Source organism: Lissotriton helveticus, chromosome 2_1 (assembly GCF_964261635.1).
Source record: "Lissotriton helveticus chromosome 2_1, aLisHel1.1, whole genome shotgun sequence".
NCBI lineage: Eukaryota > Metazoa > Chordata > Amphibia > Caudata > Salamandridae > Lissotriton > Lissotriton helveticus.
The window spans coordinates 598,554,113-598,571,929 of record NC_136059.1 but is presented as its reverse complement, the minus strand read 5'-3'; the positions used below and the strand labels follow the sequence as shown (position 1 = coordinate 598,571,929).

Genomic DNA, 17,817 nt, shown 5'->3' with positions numbered 1-17,817 from the left:
GAATGTCCCTGAATAAATACGCTGGCGAGTGGATGACCCGACAACCTTGCCTGCCTTCGTGAGCCTCTATAGCATATCTGAGGTTTCCAGCACCTCAATAGAACCACTAGCGGCTGGCCCAACAAATTTACCGGGGAATAGGTATTTTTTACCCCGCGCCCTCTGCGCTGAGAGTCCTCTCCTGTAGGGGTCAGGCATTAGGGGCATTAGCCGAATTATTTTATCCATCGACTACGTGTGGGAGGGTTGACTCGAGTCTGTGTCTTATTGAACCTCTCCCTCTTTTATCGAAGGCCTGCTTATATGGTTCTTTTAATTTCTCTCCCCCCTAGGACCGATGGATCCAGCCTCACACCTATGAAGTTTGGCCTCCCTGCCGCCGTCTCTGCCAGTGCGGAATGCCGCGATAATTACCCTCAGAAGTGCTACGGTACTCGAATCCGTTCTGGTATGAACTTATTGTCCTTTTCTTATCTCCCCTTTTCTCGCTATAGGACATTTAGGGATGTAGTAGGGAATGTGGTTTCTCCCCCTATTTCATACAGCTGTGATGATATTTTCCCCCAGCGAGGTTTCAAAAGATTAAAACTACTGCCTTCCTTGGAAAATTAGAATGGGGCCTTACCTGTACTTTATTCTTGGATTGTCTTATGCATGTTTTTCTTCACTCTATTCGGGAAATCTTTTCTGAGATGTTTGTCTTTCCATACAATCTTGGGTGTGGCTATGGTGATTTTTTAATTTACTGAGCACTGGTATGTTTTACAGTACACAATTGTTTATTTCCTCATAACTCACAATCAGGATTTTTTGGAATGTACTGTTTAGTGATACAACATTGACCGACCTTTATTCCCTTTGAACCCACTACTCTGATGGGTTATGAGTGGCTCTCTAGTGCTTTCGTGGTACATAGAGCTCTGTTCCTTTGACCCTTTTTCTTTGAACTTCTGAGAGTCTCGCCCCTGTTTTTTAATGTTCTTTAGATTTCACTTTACTGACCCCTAATACCACATCTGATAATTCCTGAAAACTTAAAATGTATAAATATTTCCCTTTCAGATATTCTTCATTGTCGTGTCTCCCCCACCCATCCACACCCCCGCCCTGAAGAAGGTGCAGCCCTGAGTTGGGCTACAAACCGATACGCGTGTTGGCGTTTGTCACCGTCTGGGGATCATCTGAGCGATTCAGGATATTGTTCCAACTGTCCCCTATTGATTCCAGACCATAACATCTCTGTGGAGTGATATATGAATCTGTTGAATGTGAATGAATTGGTTTGTATGTATGTGAGTATGATAGTGTTGTGTGGTGTCAGGGCTATAACGAGAATGTAAATGATACAGCATTATTATTTATTGTCTGTAATTTCTGTGTATTTAATATTTATGACTTTCATGAAATCAACCTTGACTGTGTTTTTGAAATGGATTAATATGACCATATAAAATAAAAATTCCCCAAAAAACCTTTTTTATATTTCTATAAACTTGTGTCCGGGAATTTCTTATGTGGTGTAGGGTCAATATAATTACAATTGGAACCTTGTTTGGGCCATTTTTTAATTGTTCGGGCAGGTAACCCCTTTCTTCTGTGAGCAGAAATGGGGAAAGCCAGACCAAAACTAACGTAGGCCGTCCCGGAGCAGGAGGAGGACCAACGGGGGGCGGCTCGGAATATACCTGAGGCGCAAAACCTTGAGGACCCCATAAGACAGCAGCTAGCTAAAATCTTGGAGGTGATATCGGACACGAAAGAGACATTACACCAAGATTTAAGCACGTGCCATAGGATTGGGACTCTTATGTGCCTGACATCAAAAATTAAGTGACCGGGTAAATGTGGTGCAGTCATCCCTCGAGGAGTTGTCCCCAGCCCATCAGGCAACTCTTAAACAAATGGCGGAATCAACCGGCAGGGTCAAAATACTGGAACGAAGAGCGGAGGATAGCAAGGGACGCCATCGGAGGAATAACATATGCATTTTGGGCCTGCCGGAGGGGATTGAAAAGGGCAATATGATGTCATATTTGGAACCTTGGCTCTGTACAGTGATTGCGCCAGAAGGGCTTACACAGTTCTATACCCTGGAAAGAGCGCATCGAGTCCCAGTGCGGCCACCGGCACCGGGTCGTCCCCCGAGGCCGGTGGTGGCCAAACTGTTACATTACAGGGACAGAGACATTCTATTACAAAGATCTTTGCACCTCATGGGCCCCATCTGGAGCATCCATGCAGTCAGGTTGGTCCTGTGGCACAGTGAGAACTGCGTTTGTGCTCATTGGCGGGCATTAGGGCCATCTTCTAGGCTACCAGGGCTACATAGGGGTGTGTTATTAATAATTAAAGGGAAGGTTTTAGCCTTGAAAAGGGTTTCTTTTAGCAGGTCAAATTGCAGTTTCCACACTGCAACAGTCAGGCTATAGGGGTAGGGGCTTGCATTGCCAGAGTAGTGGATGGCACAATAGGTGCTTCAGCTCACTAGTATCCTTTAACTTTTAGGTCAGGGGTACACTTTGCACCATTTACTAGGGATGTATAAGCAAGTTACATTTGCCAATTAGGAATATGCCTATTCAACCATTTTTACATGGAGAGCACAGGCACTTTTCTATTGGTCAGCAAAGCCAAAGTGCCCAGAGATGTAACGCCCACAAATAAAAATATGTTTCCAGCAAAGGCAAAATATCTGGGGTGACAGTGCAGAAAAGGAAGATTTCTAACACAGTCTACTCCCACCTGAGAACTAGGGTAGACTAATGAATCCCTTGATGGACCTCCCTGGTCAGGTGATAGAACATGGATTTCTGCAGTGACACTTGTCTTTTCTATCCCCTTCTAACCCTACCTGTGGCTCTCTATCAATCTCTGCCACTAGTGAACGACTGCCAGGTTGAGACTCTCATCGGGGGCCTTGGGTAGGTCTCACTTCCAATTGTGGGGCTGACAAGAATTTGCCCACCCTCTTCTGAAGTCTGGTTGGCCTCCTAGGTTTCTCAAAGTTGAAGTCTGCACCTTTGGGTGATAGATATTAACATTGCACTCTTTTTTGCCATCCTAGGGAGGGGCACCCTGACACTGGCCTTTCAGTTCAAGGTCTGTACCCTGAGACTGAATGGATCCCTAGAAGTTGAAGGACTGCTAGGACGGACACACAGCACCCCTTAAGGATGACACTCTGTCTGTGTCATGCAGGAGTCAGCCTGGCAAAGGTCTTCTGTCCTCTGTAAGTTTGACAATGCAAGCAGCATGTCTAGGCCAGAAATGGCTTCAGCAGGGTAACTTCTGGGCTGCCCTCTTCTCAGGCCCCTGGGTCCTCCCACTGTGGATGGCATCCTCCTCTTCTTTTGGGTCTCTGTAGCCTTAGTTTCTAGACTGGTTGACCTTTCCTAGGTACTTCAGTGCCATTGCTGCCAACATCACTGGACTCAGAGTCCCACAGATCTATCTTGCACCTGGTCCTCTCAAAGGCCAACAGGGCCTTCTTTGTCTCTGAGGCAAAACTATTTTTTTCCAGGGCCAGGGTTGTAATTGCCTTTTCCTTTTCAGCATCAAAGACTGCAGCTGCTTTCTTTTTGTCTGCAGGCAGGGCCCGCTCCTTCTTCTCAGGGGTCAGAGTGGCCAGTTGCAGCTTCAAGGCCCTCTCAACTTTCCTGTCATACAGTTCGGATGGAAACAGACTGTGGGCAGACATACTGCTCCCTGCTCTGGACAATACAGGTGATGCTGCTTCTTGGGGAGAACACTCCCCTGGCATTGGGGCTTTCTCGTTGTCTTTCTCATTTCCCTCTTCACCCTCAACCTCATTCTCTTCTGATGTGCACTGTAGCTGAGTGGCTTCCTCGTAGGTTCTGACGGCAATTTTATAGTCCTCCTTTGTGCACTGCTGCTTCCAATTCAGTCTGTTTGCTTGCACATGCTCTGCAGTTCTCTCATGCAAAGGCACTCTAGGTTAGCCAGATCCACCTCCATGTTCCATAAAACGTAAAGTGCAAAAAATGGCAAAAATAAATTCAGGAAATAAATAAAAAATGACCCAGTGAAAATCAAAACCCAATTTAAAATCAAAAAAGTAAATTTTTGATTTCAATTTAAAAAGGGATTTTTATTTAACCTTTAATCACTGCATGGAACTGCAAAATACAAGTCCTGGATACCATTGCTGAACACTAATGTAAGAAATTAGATTATTATTTGGGGTGGCGACTGCCCACTTCAAAGACTGATTGCAACCCTTGTCAGGGTGAATCCTCAAAGACACTAAATTAACTTCATCTCAACACCCTGGGAGCTATGGCACAGAGCAGAGAGGCTGAACATAGGGCAATGTGTAAAGTATTTACACAAAACAATAAAAAACCCAAACCAAATTATAAAAATAGAGTAGAATTTAATAAAAAGAAATTACATCACGATTAGAAAATCCAATCAGGGAAACAGGTATATGAATTTTTAAAGATTTATGTAGAAATTGTGCAAAACAATACTGGGCACCGATGATAGCCAATGGGCAATGTAGACTGGGACCTAGATGCAATTTGAGACTAATTACAATGGAGCTCAATTCAGATACGCCAAACAGAATCATCCTGTTCAAACTTTAACCTTCTGATGTAATCTTTTACGTCCCAACCAACCACACCAGAACACTTCTAAGGTCCCCAGAATCTCAGAAAAGGCATTTAGAGACTCAGAGTGTTATGCACAGGCCATCGGGAGGGTTCCAGTTCAGGTGTAGTTGCCACTGGCTCACTAGGTAATTCCATGAAAGGGGCTACTGCAGCCTGTTGTCTCTATGTAGACACACAAGAGGTCAGCCAACTGACCCTTGGATTACAATGTTTTGGCCTGGGTACATGAGGGAGCAGGTCCAGTCCTCCAGGGCTCCTATCAAAGTCGCAGACAGCAGGTCCAGTCCTCTTCTGGACTGTGTTCTGAAGGAGGTGCCACATTTACACTTGGAACTAGTAAGTGGGCGGTGGTGAGTTCTAGCCCCTCCCTAACCAAAAATAAATCCAGGTGCCAAACCTACCCACTATTTCCGCAGTTCCTGTTCGTCTTACCACAAGTAGGCCCACAATGCATCAGGGCATTCTAGAAATGGCGAAGTCTTCAACAACACTACATTTGGTTCTGAGGGCTGGGGGGAGAGTATTATGGTAATCCTAGAGCCCCTCCACATGCAACACTAAAATCCAGATTGGAACAGGCACTGTAATGTCAATAAACCTGGAGACAGACGTCTGGTAGGAAAAATACAGGGTCCTTCGGCCATAAGACAGTGGATCCATAATTATTGTCTTTGCATCCTTTGTCTCCCTTTCAAGTGTGCCCCAAGTGTTATATGTAAGCCCAGAGAAAAAACTGCAGGATCCTTCAGTGACCAAACATGGCATTCTCAAGAATTGTCTTGGCATCCTGATCTCTCCCTTTGAAGCGTACTCCAATTTTTATATGTAGACCTGTCAAGCAGGATATAACAGTCTAGTGTCAACAGGATAGGCACAGCCCGCATCCTTCTGCTGAGCTCGAAGGAGTCACCTTTGCCCATTTAGGTCGACCTTTTAGTCATAGTGACCTATTGTATAGCTCTTGGGAGGAATTTTACACCTCATTCACATCTTGTTCAGGTCACGTGCAGGCTGGGAGAAGCTGGGGAATTAATGCAATTTAGCTACCAACATCTTCAGGCTAGAAAGTTTTTTTTTTAAAAGGTTATTTTCCTTAATGGCTGATAAAAATCTGATTCTCCATTGAATTTGATTTAAGTTGTTTCATTTTTTTCCCGAGTTAGCAGTACCAGCATTTAATCTTGCTTCTCAGTGTTTAAATGTGAGTCAGCCAGCCGTCTTACACTGAAAATAGCTTTTGAGTGCGAGTCACTGTAAGAACACGTTAACTTTAAATTTCTATGTCATACTTGTAAGTATTTGGTATTACATTTTTTTTACCTGTCCCAGGGTCCAATTTGACAGGTCACGTTGCTTTTTGTAAACTGCTACAGTCAGGCTACATCGGAAGCCCTGAAACCATGTTTGCATTGCCACTGTGGTGGATGCCATAATAGGTACTGCAATCTACTGTTGGGATATAACTTCTTGGTTCTTGGTACACTTAGTACCATATGCTAGGGACTTACACATAAGGTAAATAGGCCAATTAGGAAAATACCAGTTCAACCATGTTTACAGGGGAAGCACAGGCTCTTTGCTACTAGTTAACGAGGGTAAAGTGGACAGAGTTCTAAAGCTGGTAAACAAAAACAGGACCCAGTAAAGATGAAAAGGCAGATTTCCTACAAGTTTGATAAGAAAAAAACCTCATTTTTAATGTTTAAAGCCAGGAGTTTACTACGGGAAATTAAAACTCAGGACTAAAGAGGTACATTTTAAAATGTCCAAGTTTTAACTCAGCCTTCTTGTAGTCATAGTACTCGGGACTAGTATTGCAAGTCCAAGGCGTTTTGGGTTTCCTTGGTTCTTATGATGAAATGATTACACATGCAAATATTTCTTGTCTGTATGTACATGGCCCTACAGTCCTTGCTACGGGAGATCCAGAGCAGAGGAGCCTAACTGAGGTGTTTTGCTGGCCTTCGTTTTTGGAGCTAGAAAATATTTCCCAATTGCAGGTTTGCTTCTGGGCAGGATGAAAGCACAGAGGAAACCCAAAAGAATCTGCTGAGGATAGCGGTGAAGATCCTCCTGAAGACACTAGGTCTCCACGTGGTTCTATCATGTGACAATTCTACACCAACCCTGCTGGACAGAAAAAGCTATCATCGAAATATGACATGTGCATATTATGTGAAAAGAAACTCAGCCTTGGAGGTCATGGCAAATATTCATTCGGGATTGATATGTGTGTCCTGAGTCCCAAGATACACTCCAAACTTGCACTCGTAAATCAATATTCATTCGAATTCAAAATAACTTATGCAGAAATGTTCATCTCATTCCATTGATTTATTTTTCAAATAGTGAAGATATTTTCATTGTTTGCGACATTCCATTTTCATGTCATAAGTACAATTTTGCGCCCAATGCATTTCGAGCATGCCGTCCTTCGTCAGGGGACTTTGTAAACTCTGAAACAATATATCATATGTCTAATTTGGTACATGAAAGAAACATAAAATTATCATTTTATTCATATCGTTACTTTTGCTCCACCTGTGTCACTGTGCATTGTGAGTACAATATTTAATACATTGGTACCATACGTGTACTGGGTCGAGGTGGTGTGTAACAAGCGAATTAATGTGCACGACATTCTCTATCGACCTTTTAACCCCCTGTGTACTTTGTACTAGTACTGACGTGTGAGTACAACATGCTGTACTTATTTGTGCTATCACCGCTGTAAACTATGGTGGATAGGCATGAGCACATACATCACCTTCGTAAACATGAATGAACTGACCTGTGAGTTTTTAATCCAGCGTACTCTGTGCGGAAATAAAAATGTAAAAACAGCGTTACACGGCTTACGTTTTTACTTATATATTTGGTTGCTTATATAGCAGCTCAGTTTTGCAGTGCTAGTTTGGCGAATTAAATCTTACCGGCGACTTCATAATGTTCTGCACTGGTGATTCCCTCATCTCCGCTCTACTCGGCGTGCGGAGTTCTATCCCCTCATCTTTCTATTTACTCTGTTCCGATCACGTGGGTGCTGAAAGCGGTCACGTGAATATTGAAAATGGTCAACAGACGTAACTCGGGTATGTCTGGAGATAAGATCTATCTGAACTAACTTTATTGATACACCCAAACTTCTACTGTGCATATGAACCTTTATTCATCGAATACGGCTCATGAAAGCAAAAAACGCATAAATATAAGCACAACAATGTGATAATTTCTCGTTAATGTGGTGCGTGTTACCAGAATACATGGGTTATTTCTTTAAGGTGACTGTGGGCAACGATCTCTGTTAACATCCAATATTTGCAATTCTGTATATGCAGAACAATCTAGTGAATACATTCAATCATGTATGCCTGTATACAATATCACGCTTGATTAATACACTGTATTACTCATATGCAACATTATAAAAAGCGGTTTGGGTCCATTCTTACATAGAAGGACTTTTTATAATTGGTTCTAAGTAAATATTCATTCGGAACATCATTGATGCAGAAGCATCTTAATGCTTGGCATAAAAGGCAATTTAATGCAAAATGAAGCAGGACTCTCAGGAGGTAGCATCCATATCTGCTGCTGCATTACAATGCACCATCCCTCTAGGTGAGAGAATGGCAAAGCACATTGTGCGGCTGGCGAAGGATGAGAGTGACACTTCGCCGCTACTATTGGCTGTGCAACAGTGATCTCCACTCGAGAACAGAGTGCACGAGCTGGGAGAAAACAAGTCTTGTTACATCATCAGAAATGCAAAAAGATGTTTTTACAAGTCAAGTTCCTGTTCCACTGTTACAGTTAAAAATAGATACAAAATCATGTTATTTGGAGGTGGTCGCGGAGGGGTCGTTTGCAGGAGGGAGGGAGAAGAATTTAAAATAAATCACTTACCTTGCTGCCGCCTGTTCCCGCGTCTCTGCTCCTGCTCTGCAGCCTCCGACTTCAGGAACAGGAAGCAGGCAGCCACGCTCCTTCCCCTAAGCCAATCATAATGCTGTAGTGCAACGTTGTGATTTGTCTTAGCACCGTGACACAGTGCTCAGCCAGGGTCTTGAGGGGTGGCCATGTTCTCAATGCAGGATGTAATGCAGCCTGCATGGAGAAGTGGAAAGGTGCGCATGACTGGTTTGGGCCAACAAAACAGTCATGGCGCACCTAGGAATGGGCAAACCACTCCTCCTCTGCCCTGGCCAGAGAGCAGAGCAGCCCAACCCACCCGCCAGCCTGCTTCTCACTCTGCTTGAACACAGTGGGGCAGCGCTCCTCCGCCATAGCGGAGGAGCCACCACAAGCTAGTCCTCTTTCCAGGAAATTTTTTCCCACCCTCAACGGGAATAAGCAACCTGAAGAAATAGATCCACTTCTACCTATATCTGTGCACAAAACAAATCATGAACACAAAGGTTCTTCTCAGTGTTACCTATTCTTATAAATGGGTTTTTGTTTCTGTTGTAAAAACCTTTTGGGGTGTTTTTTGGAACCGTGGATCCAACATAAACCTTATTTTACAGCATGGCTTTCCCATAGTACCATTGACCATAGAGTAGAGTGTCCACAGACCCTATAAAAAATGCAAGCACATTTAATCTTGGCAAGAAGGACATGAAGTGGATGCAGTGTTTTAGAAAGTTTTTTTCAGATCTGATGAACAGCGCCAAATTTATTAAGAAAACTAAAAATGCCCTTCCTATTGAAACACTGAATCAAAAATAACTACACTGGTGCTAATCTAATATAATCCTATCTATCTATCTATCTATCTATCTATCTATCTATCTATCTTATCTATCTATCTATCTATCTATCTATCTATCTATCTATCTATCTGTCTGTCTGTCTGTCAGTCACTCTGTCCATCTGTCTGTCTCTCGGTCTGTCTGTCCATTTGTCTCTCTTGCTGTCCTGAGTCCTGAGTCTTGCATTTTAATTTTCATTAATCAGTTTTATTTCTGACTCTTGCTGTCAGTCTGGGTCTTGCTTTGTATCTTGAATCTGAGAATAGGTTTTGAGTACTTATGTCCAGTATCAAGGTCTAGTTTTCAATTGAGAATTAGAATTGTGTTGGGGTTGACTACTGTGGAATAAAAAATATTAGAGAAAGAGGTATGCAGTTCCTTAACAGGTACGGAAAAGCGGAGAAAGTTACAGGATGATGTCACAGGGGCTGAAGGAAGTTCTAAAGTGATGGGTGGGGGGGATTCCTCCCTTCGGAACTAGGGTCCTCACACACCCAGCCAGCTAGGTGTCAAGCTTCATCATTGGGGCCTGCTCCTCGTAGGGTTGGCGCTGCAATATCCAATGGGCACCCAATGTGGGGCTCTTTGGCGGAGATCTTTTGTTCCTTTCCATATGGTGCAGTGGGGTGAGGGGCCCAAAAAGGTGTAGATGTGGTGCGGTGAAGGTGAAAGAATAAAACATGTTGGGAAGTCTAGTGAAGGTGAAAGAATGAAACATGTTGGGAAGTCTAAATGAGCAATTTATTCTGTCTGGCTCCCCACCTGATTAAAATGAAAGTAAGAGTGGCGGCTATCTGAAGTGATGGTTCAGGATAACTGCGCTCTACTCTTAAGGGGTTGACATATTTCTTGCCTAATTGTCTGGAGGATCAAGCAGCAATTCATTAGGACCTAAAATAAAACTTTCTACACATCGTGGAAAAAGTGAACTGACCTACCTACCACGTTGTTTCTCTGCAGGTAAAGTACCCACAGATGCAGAGGACGACCTAATAGCTATAGTAGCCACGCCTCAACAGTATACGGCAGGCTGAGACACATTTGATTATTGTGTCCTCAAATCCGTGTTACTCGAATGGACGACCTACCCCTCGCAGCCGGAACTGGGTTTACTTTACTACTACTAAATGCCTTCTGTGAATACCAAAAGTAGTAAGTTTAGGATTTTATCTCAGTGTACTAGTAGTAAAGTTAGGAGTCCTAACTTTACTACTACTAAATGCCTTCTGTGAATACCAAAAGTAGTAAGTTTAGGATTTTATATCAGATTATAGTGGGGATATCTCATGCCATTCGCTTACCACCCTTTGATCACCCCTCCCCCAGTGAAACGCTTACAAGTGAATGGTGTCCACTGCGTAGCTTTATTATTTGACCAAAACACCATTTTATTTGTGGGTAAAACCTTCCACATTGACCATTTTATTAAATTCACACATAAATGATGCGCTCCATACATATGCGCCACAGGTTAACATGTATTTACAATTCGGCATCTCTGGAGGCGTGTTGTACCAGCAGGACACAACACCACCCCCCTTTTCCAAGCACCGCTACTAGGGTAGGGCCAGAGAGTCCAGGACCACCAGCAGGACGGCCCCCTCTCCCGCCAAACCAGTGCCGCCGTAACTGCCTCCCTGCTGCAGGGTCATCCATTTTCTGCCCAAAAAGAGTCCCCCGCCCTTTTCTCTTATCCGGGGACCCCGCCACTCAACTATTAAACTTAGGGATGGGTCAGTGGGCAACTGTTGCTCCAGCTGAGCCTTTCCGGCAATCCCAAGAGGCGAGAGACAAAGAGGGCTACTCCGTGGGGAGCCGCATTTTTATCATCTTGGGGGAGGGCTCGCAGACGCCTTGCCTTCCCTGGCATCTCAAGTTACTTCGAGACCCTCCCCTCCCCATGACTAGACCTAGAGAAACGAAACCATTTCACCGGGCCCGGAATTCCCACTAAAGGCCCCCCTCCCCTAGGCGCGGGGTTGCCTCTCAGTTCTGTGAATCGACCCTATAGTCTGGATGTGCTGATGTAGTTTGTTTTCTGATCAGGTCCACCACAAAAAAACAGCCATTCCAAAACAGTAAAAAAGGAAAATGAAAAAATTGAGACAAGTGTCAGCGTGTGAGAGTCACTTATTTTTTTGTTTTTCCACAATCAAACTTCTGTATTGGGAATTTGTTTTTGAAACACACAAAGGTTTCCTGAGAGGCTGCATGAAACATGGAGGCTCATCAGCAAACCTACAATGTTTTCAGTAGCTCCTCTTTTGGCGTAGAGATCTCTGCCAAGCCCAGACTAAGATCTCTAATGTGATGTGCAGTAATGTCCTGTGTCTTCTACACTATCAGATTGTTCTAAGCCCACGTTAAAGTCAGATTTAATTTTTGCATATTTCATTAGTTAAGGTGGGATTACTTTTTATCAGAAGTGTACGGCCCATCCAATCCTAGGGTTTTTCTTTTACAGTGCATTTTCTTTCTTTCAATTTAATCAATAGACTGACGCCCCTTTTAACAATGATTTGTTAAAGGGAATGTAAATGGTGTTTTTTTCTGTAATTAAGTGACCTGACGACACTAATTTTGGATAATCTTTTTTTTTTTTAAATAAATTTAAAAAAAAGCGCGTACAACATAGCGCTGCATATAAACGGTGTTACTGTTTCACAATGTAATGGATCGTTCCCTTCTGTTTCTCGCACCTATTCCGGTCAAGATACTTTTAAAGATCCACTCCGGGTTTTGTAATTTAACGCACACTCTGAGCTTTCGTTCTGATGCAGCAGGTTCTTGCTCAATGTTTGTTCCTTGTTTAATAGGTGTGTGCTGCTCGTTTATTGGCAAGTCAATTCCAGGAAACAATCCTTCAGAAGTCCTGTACTGCGCCTTATGTTTTTAATTTTGTTTTTAAATACTGCCACTGAGGTTTCAGAAGTCTCAGTACACACGTCCTTTCTCCTAGCCTCGAGCACAAGTAAACCGTGAGTATCTGCTGTCACAGAACATATTCGTGAAAGTTTTTCTTTTGGTCTATGCGCGAGCCAGGCTTCATCCTTTGTCCGTTTAAATGTACATCCTGCTAGTAACTGCGAGTTGTTTTGTTTTTCTTTCTCTTTTCACCGCATATTGTTTTATTTCTGACGCTGTTGCCCGCATTCGACCTCGCTTGTTTCGTGGTTTTTCAAATCCAGCATTGGCCCCTTCGTCGCTCAAATCTATATTTTATAAACATCTTCAGTAACCCCGCGAAAACAAATTGGATACTCCGAACGTCATCCAAATGTATGTATAACACATGTTCAGTCACTTCAATCATGGATGTTTATATCCTAAGGACACTAACACTGCACTGAATCCTACGGAGACTAACCTACCACCTCCTAGCGACATTAAAACACTGCAGTGCACCCTACATTCGCTGCCCCACTACATTACTCATCACACTGCATACTATTTATTTATTTATTTATTTATTTAAAGAGTTTTATATAGCGCTCGCTAGACCCGAAGGTATCGGAGCGCTTTACAAGAAAATCAACAATGTAACAGAAAAAGTTCAACAATTACACAATACATCAAAAAATAGGCAATACAATGGATGTTAGCACCAAATACATACTGGGACGTCCTAGGATAGGCTGCATCTTAGGCACCCTGACCCACCCTATTGCATTCTATTTATTTGTATGCATTTATTTACATTTTCTACAGCACCACTCAACTCGGAGTGTCAATGTACTTTACAGCAAAACAACTGTCTCTAATTACATTGAAAAGGTCATACAGAAACAGAACTGAAGCGGTCTGTGAATGGGTTTAAAATCTTGCAACATTTAAATTGAGGAGGGTCTAAAGAAATAGAGTCAGTGAGAGAACAGGAAGTGGTCCCGGGTTGATATGAGGGGTTGACGGGAAGAATGAATTGAGGGGGGCAGAGAGGAAGAATTAGAGAGTCATGTAAAGAAAGATAGGAGAGGAAATAAGAGAGGGTGCTGGGATATTGCCTCTCGCGATACGCGAGGTACGGCCCGCAGGGTTGGATTGGGATTAAAAATCGGCCCGGGCACGCATAAAAAGAATTGGCTCACATTTGCATAATGCCTTCCCTCAAATCACTGCTTCAGCGTCATTTTACATAAAGGGGGGGGGGGGGTTAAAAAAAATATGCACACATCAGTTTACACTAGTGAAACACACCTGAAAACAATTGAGGCCACTTCTGCTCAGGCCCCCTGCCCCCTCTACCTGTTGTTTCTATACGGGAGGTAATGAGTGCTAATTAATCTCCCTCCAGAAAGGCTACTTAGACACCCACTGGGCCACTGGAGGTATAGCCGAACAACAGAGACACCGCCCAAATCGGCCCCCAGGCTGCTCAAAAGCAGCCCTCAGGTGGAACTCGGACCCCGGCCCCTCGGACATTGCCCGAATGCCCGCGTTACTAATCCGACGCCAGGTATGGGGTACATGATGTTAAATTTAATTGTTTAGCCGGGGGTGTGCCTCGGCTCAACCTGTGGCTTGTGTACTGTTGGTTGGAGGACAATGAAGGTGCGCAGCCGCGGAGCGGTCTCTCGGTTATGAGACCCTGCGCATCAGCGCAGAGTGAGAACCATGAGTGGTCTCAGTTTTTGCCGCGAGCGCGCTCAACGTCTGAGCCCCAGGTGAGCGTCCCCCGAGTTTGAAGAAGAATCTCCCCTTTTCACAGTTTATGAGATTGAAGAGAATTTGTACAGAACCCGAGGATTTTGAACTACATCTGGGATTACAACAACAGAAATATAAAGAAAGGGGGTATCCCCCAGAATTATTGGATCAAGCAAAAACTCGCATCCTAGCGTTGGATCGGAACAATCTGCTAAAACAGAAACCCAAAGAAAAATCAGAGAGGCACGTATTTGTGTCGAAATTTAGTACAAGTACACAAAAAATCAAAAACATCATAAATCGACATTGGGGCTTACTAGAAAATGAACCAGATTTCAAGGCATATTTCGATTAAAACCACTGTTTGCATTTACCAGGTCAAAAAATCTAAAAGAAATTCTGAAATTCTCTTCTAAACAAAAACAACAGACTCTGTACAAAGGAATGAAGAAATGAACCAACTGTGTACACTGCAACAATGTAATTGTAGGAGCCAATATTTATCATCCACAGACGGGCAAAAACATCAAGCTATTTCTTTTTTTTTTGTCCTCATTTGCCGATACCCCTGTGTGTGAAGAGGAAAACCGCCAACCACCACATTGCGCTACCTTGTCCAGCCACAAGATCTAGTAGTGTGTCTCGGACATTTGCACAAAAGACAAATGACAAATTGGCGGAAGAAGGAGAAACCACACACTAAGAGGGGACCTTCAGAAACTCCATCTAGGTATATTTCAACCTGTTGGACCAGAATTTTGGAACAGACCCTTACTATAAGTCCATGGAGCAGGGAAGATGGCATAATCATAGGACCCGGGACCCCCCCCCCCAAAAAAAAAACGGAATCCTACCTCCATTGTATCAAACGCTCCCAGAAAACAACCTTTTTCCTACTACACGGTCTGGCCAAGTCTACTTTAGAAACTCATATAGGGACGAAAGCCATCCCGCATATGTTGGAGGGGCTATGTCCACCCAAAACCTACAGATCTGTCTCCTTGCCATTACAATTTAAAAAAAAAGAAAAGATCTGGCATGTCCTAAGATGTTTTCATCTATCCCAAAGATGATTAAAGGAAGAGTAATGCTCAGTGAGGTATTAAGTATAGATGATAGGGCATCCATCACCTCTTCCCAAAAGCTGCTAATGGCTGGGCACTCTTTAAACATATGCACATCTGAGGCTTTGGCAAGATCACATTTATTGCACTTTTTCCCTTGTTGGAATTTGGCTAGCTTTTGGGGAGACAGGTATGCTCGATGTAAAGTATATAGGTGGTTACGCCTCGGCCAGACTGGCCTCACAATTTTATACAATAGGCTAAAAGAGTTCAGCCACAACTGCTGGCACTGTTCACCCATCTTACTACCCCATAACAACTCAGGGAGATTGGTGTCATCATCTATCTCCTCCAGTATCGCCCAATACCAAAATGCGACCCCCTTACCCCCCCTGGCCTTGTCAATAGATTAAGTTACTGTAATTTCCCAGGGGGACTCCCTACCTTGACAGTGCCTGAGCCCAGCTAGTCAACTGCATATATTTGAAGCTAGATAAACCTGGCCCAACTTTCTCCTGCAAAGCCTCCCAAAGTATCATTGAGCCACCTGCTATCAGCTCTCCCCAAATCATAATTCCAGCATCTTTTATTGGGCAAGCCAAACTGTCTTTAAGACATAGAGGGGTGCCTGGCGAGTCCCACATGGGTGCTAAGTTGGAAAAGTAGCTCAGCCCTGTTCGTTTTCTAATTGTGGACCAACTTCTAGCCAGTGATTGAAGAATTGTAATTTTTTTTTTTTAATTTCTGGTCCCCAAACTTGAAGAGAAAACCGTCAGAAGGAAGATCGGACCCCTCCAACATAGCTCGAAACATCCTCCCCTAGGGTTATCCACTGGTGTTTTTAGGAGCATTCTCGAGTAAGATAATTGGAACGACCAAGCGTAATATTGGATGTCTGGTGACGTTAGCCCTCCTTTTTCTCTCCTTCTCCTCAACTTTTTCCAAGCCAATCTCGTGGCTCCATTCCTCCAAATAAAAGAGTTAATTTCTTGTTTGTCCTCCCAAAGATAGATAACGGGAGATGATTCCATGCCTTTAGTTGTTTCTGACATTCCTTATGTACTCGCTCAAGATTGTAAGTGGCGATTTTACTTATATCTTGGGTTATCCTGATACCAAGATACCGCATAGATTACACTACCTCCACCTGAGTGTTAGGGATGTTCCAGGCCATAATTTCCATTTTTTCGGAGTTTATGTTATATCCAGAGATTTTACCGAACTCCTCAGCCCTCCTAATCACTGAGGGAAGAGCCAGATCTAGATTGGATGTCATAATGAGGATATCATCGGCATATAGGGCTACCCGCTTATCCCACCCTCCAAAGCTAAATGATGGTATAGTAGCCTCCTCTCTAAGAATCTGTGCGAAAGGCTCGATATAGAGGTTAAAGAGGAGGGGGGAAAGTGGGCAGCCCTGCCGTGTACCTCTTGAAATTTCAAAGGGCTCTGTTAGAGAATTATTTACATAAAGCCTTGCCATCGGAGCCTTATATATGAGTGAAATCATGCGACAGAAGATTTCGGGCAAATTGAATTTCCTCAAGACTGCAGCCAAGTAGGACCAATTGACCCTATCAAAGGCCTTAGTCGCATCCAGCGTTAAGGCAGCCAGTGGTAAAGAAAAGGTGGTAGCAATGTCAATTACCCCCACCAGGTCTTGCGTGAGGTCGGCCAGATGTCTACCCTTAATAAAGCCCTTTGGTCTATGAATAATGGAGCTTATCACCTTCCCCAGCCTGATTGCCATAATAGCAGCAAAGATTTTATAGTCGCTGTTGAGGAGCGAAATCGGTCGGTATGACTAACAATCTTTCAGATCTTTCCCTGGTTTAGGAATTAAGACCACTGTGGCCTCGTTCCAAGACATTGGAGGGTCCCTACCCTCCAAAAGGATAGACATTGGAGGGTCCCTACCCTCCAAATGGATAACATCAAGCTATTTCACAACTCAGACTGCAACTCAATGAATTTAATCTACTATATAAAATGCCCCTGTGGCAAGTTGTATGTAGGGAAGACTGAAAGGAAACTGAAATTAAGGATTTCAGAACATAAAAGCACAATCAGGACTCATAACATTAAGAGCAGTTTAGCCACACATTGGATGGAAGAAAGGCACAGTATAGCACAACTGCAGTTCTCAGTGCTAGAACAACTGAAACTCTTTGAAGGTACGGATCTCACTAGATCCCTCCTCCAATGAGAGACATATTGGATCAAGAGGCTAGAAACTCAGGATCCCAAGGGATTGAATGAACGAATAGAATTTGCATGTTTTCTATAATATGTATGAACACATTTCTCTGTATCTGTTAATGCGTGAAATGCTTAAAAATTGCACTTACGAACAATACACAGAATTACCGACTGCACAATTTCTTTTATGTCTCAAATTTGAGCAAAACAAACTAATATCAGTTGAGTTTGTAAGGTACACTTTATTCATACCTCATTATTTCATTATTTTTGAATTGCTTTCATTTTCATCAATATCTAAGAAAAAACACTGTACACTTTGAAACACAATACAAATCTACATTCCCTTTGTGCTGTTCTTGGAGCCACGGGACGGACCTTTGTTTGCTGCTTTGACCCCTGGAAGGAAGCCAGCACCTCGCCGGACCTGCTTTGCGGGTCCCGCATCGCTGTCGGACCTTAAGGCAGAGACTGCGTCTGAGGGCTTTTGGACTTCTGCTTGTTGAGCCGTGGGGAGCGCTGATA

At 43.5% G+C, this 17,817-nt stretch overlaps 1 protein-coding gene and 1 long non-coding RNA gene across 2 annotated transcripts in view; both read left to right on the top strand.

Moving 5' to 3' along the window:
• Positions 1–17,817, top strand: part of LOC144818167 (baculoviral IAP repeat-containing protein 1-like) — a 1,283,508-nt gene that overhangs the window by 95,270 nt on the left and 1,170,421 nt on the right. The window lies entirely within an intron of this gene.
• LOC144818168 (uncharacterized) overlaps positions 12,227–17,817 on the top strand; it is a 65,607-nt gene continuing 60,016 nt past the window's right edge. The window contains exon 1 of the long non-coding RNA XR_013607058.1: positions 12,227–12,363. This is a non-coding gene — a long non-coding RNA (uncharacterized LOC144818168). The remainder of the gene's footprint in view (positions 12,364–17,817) is intronic.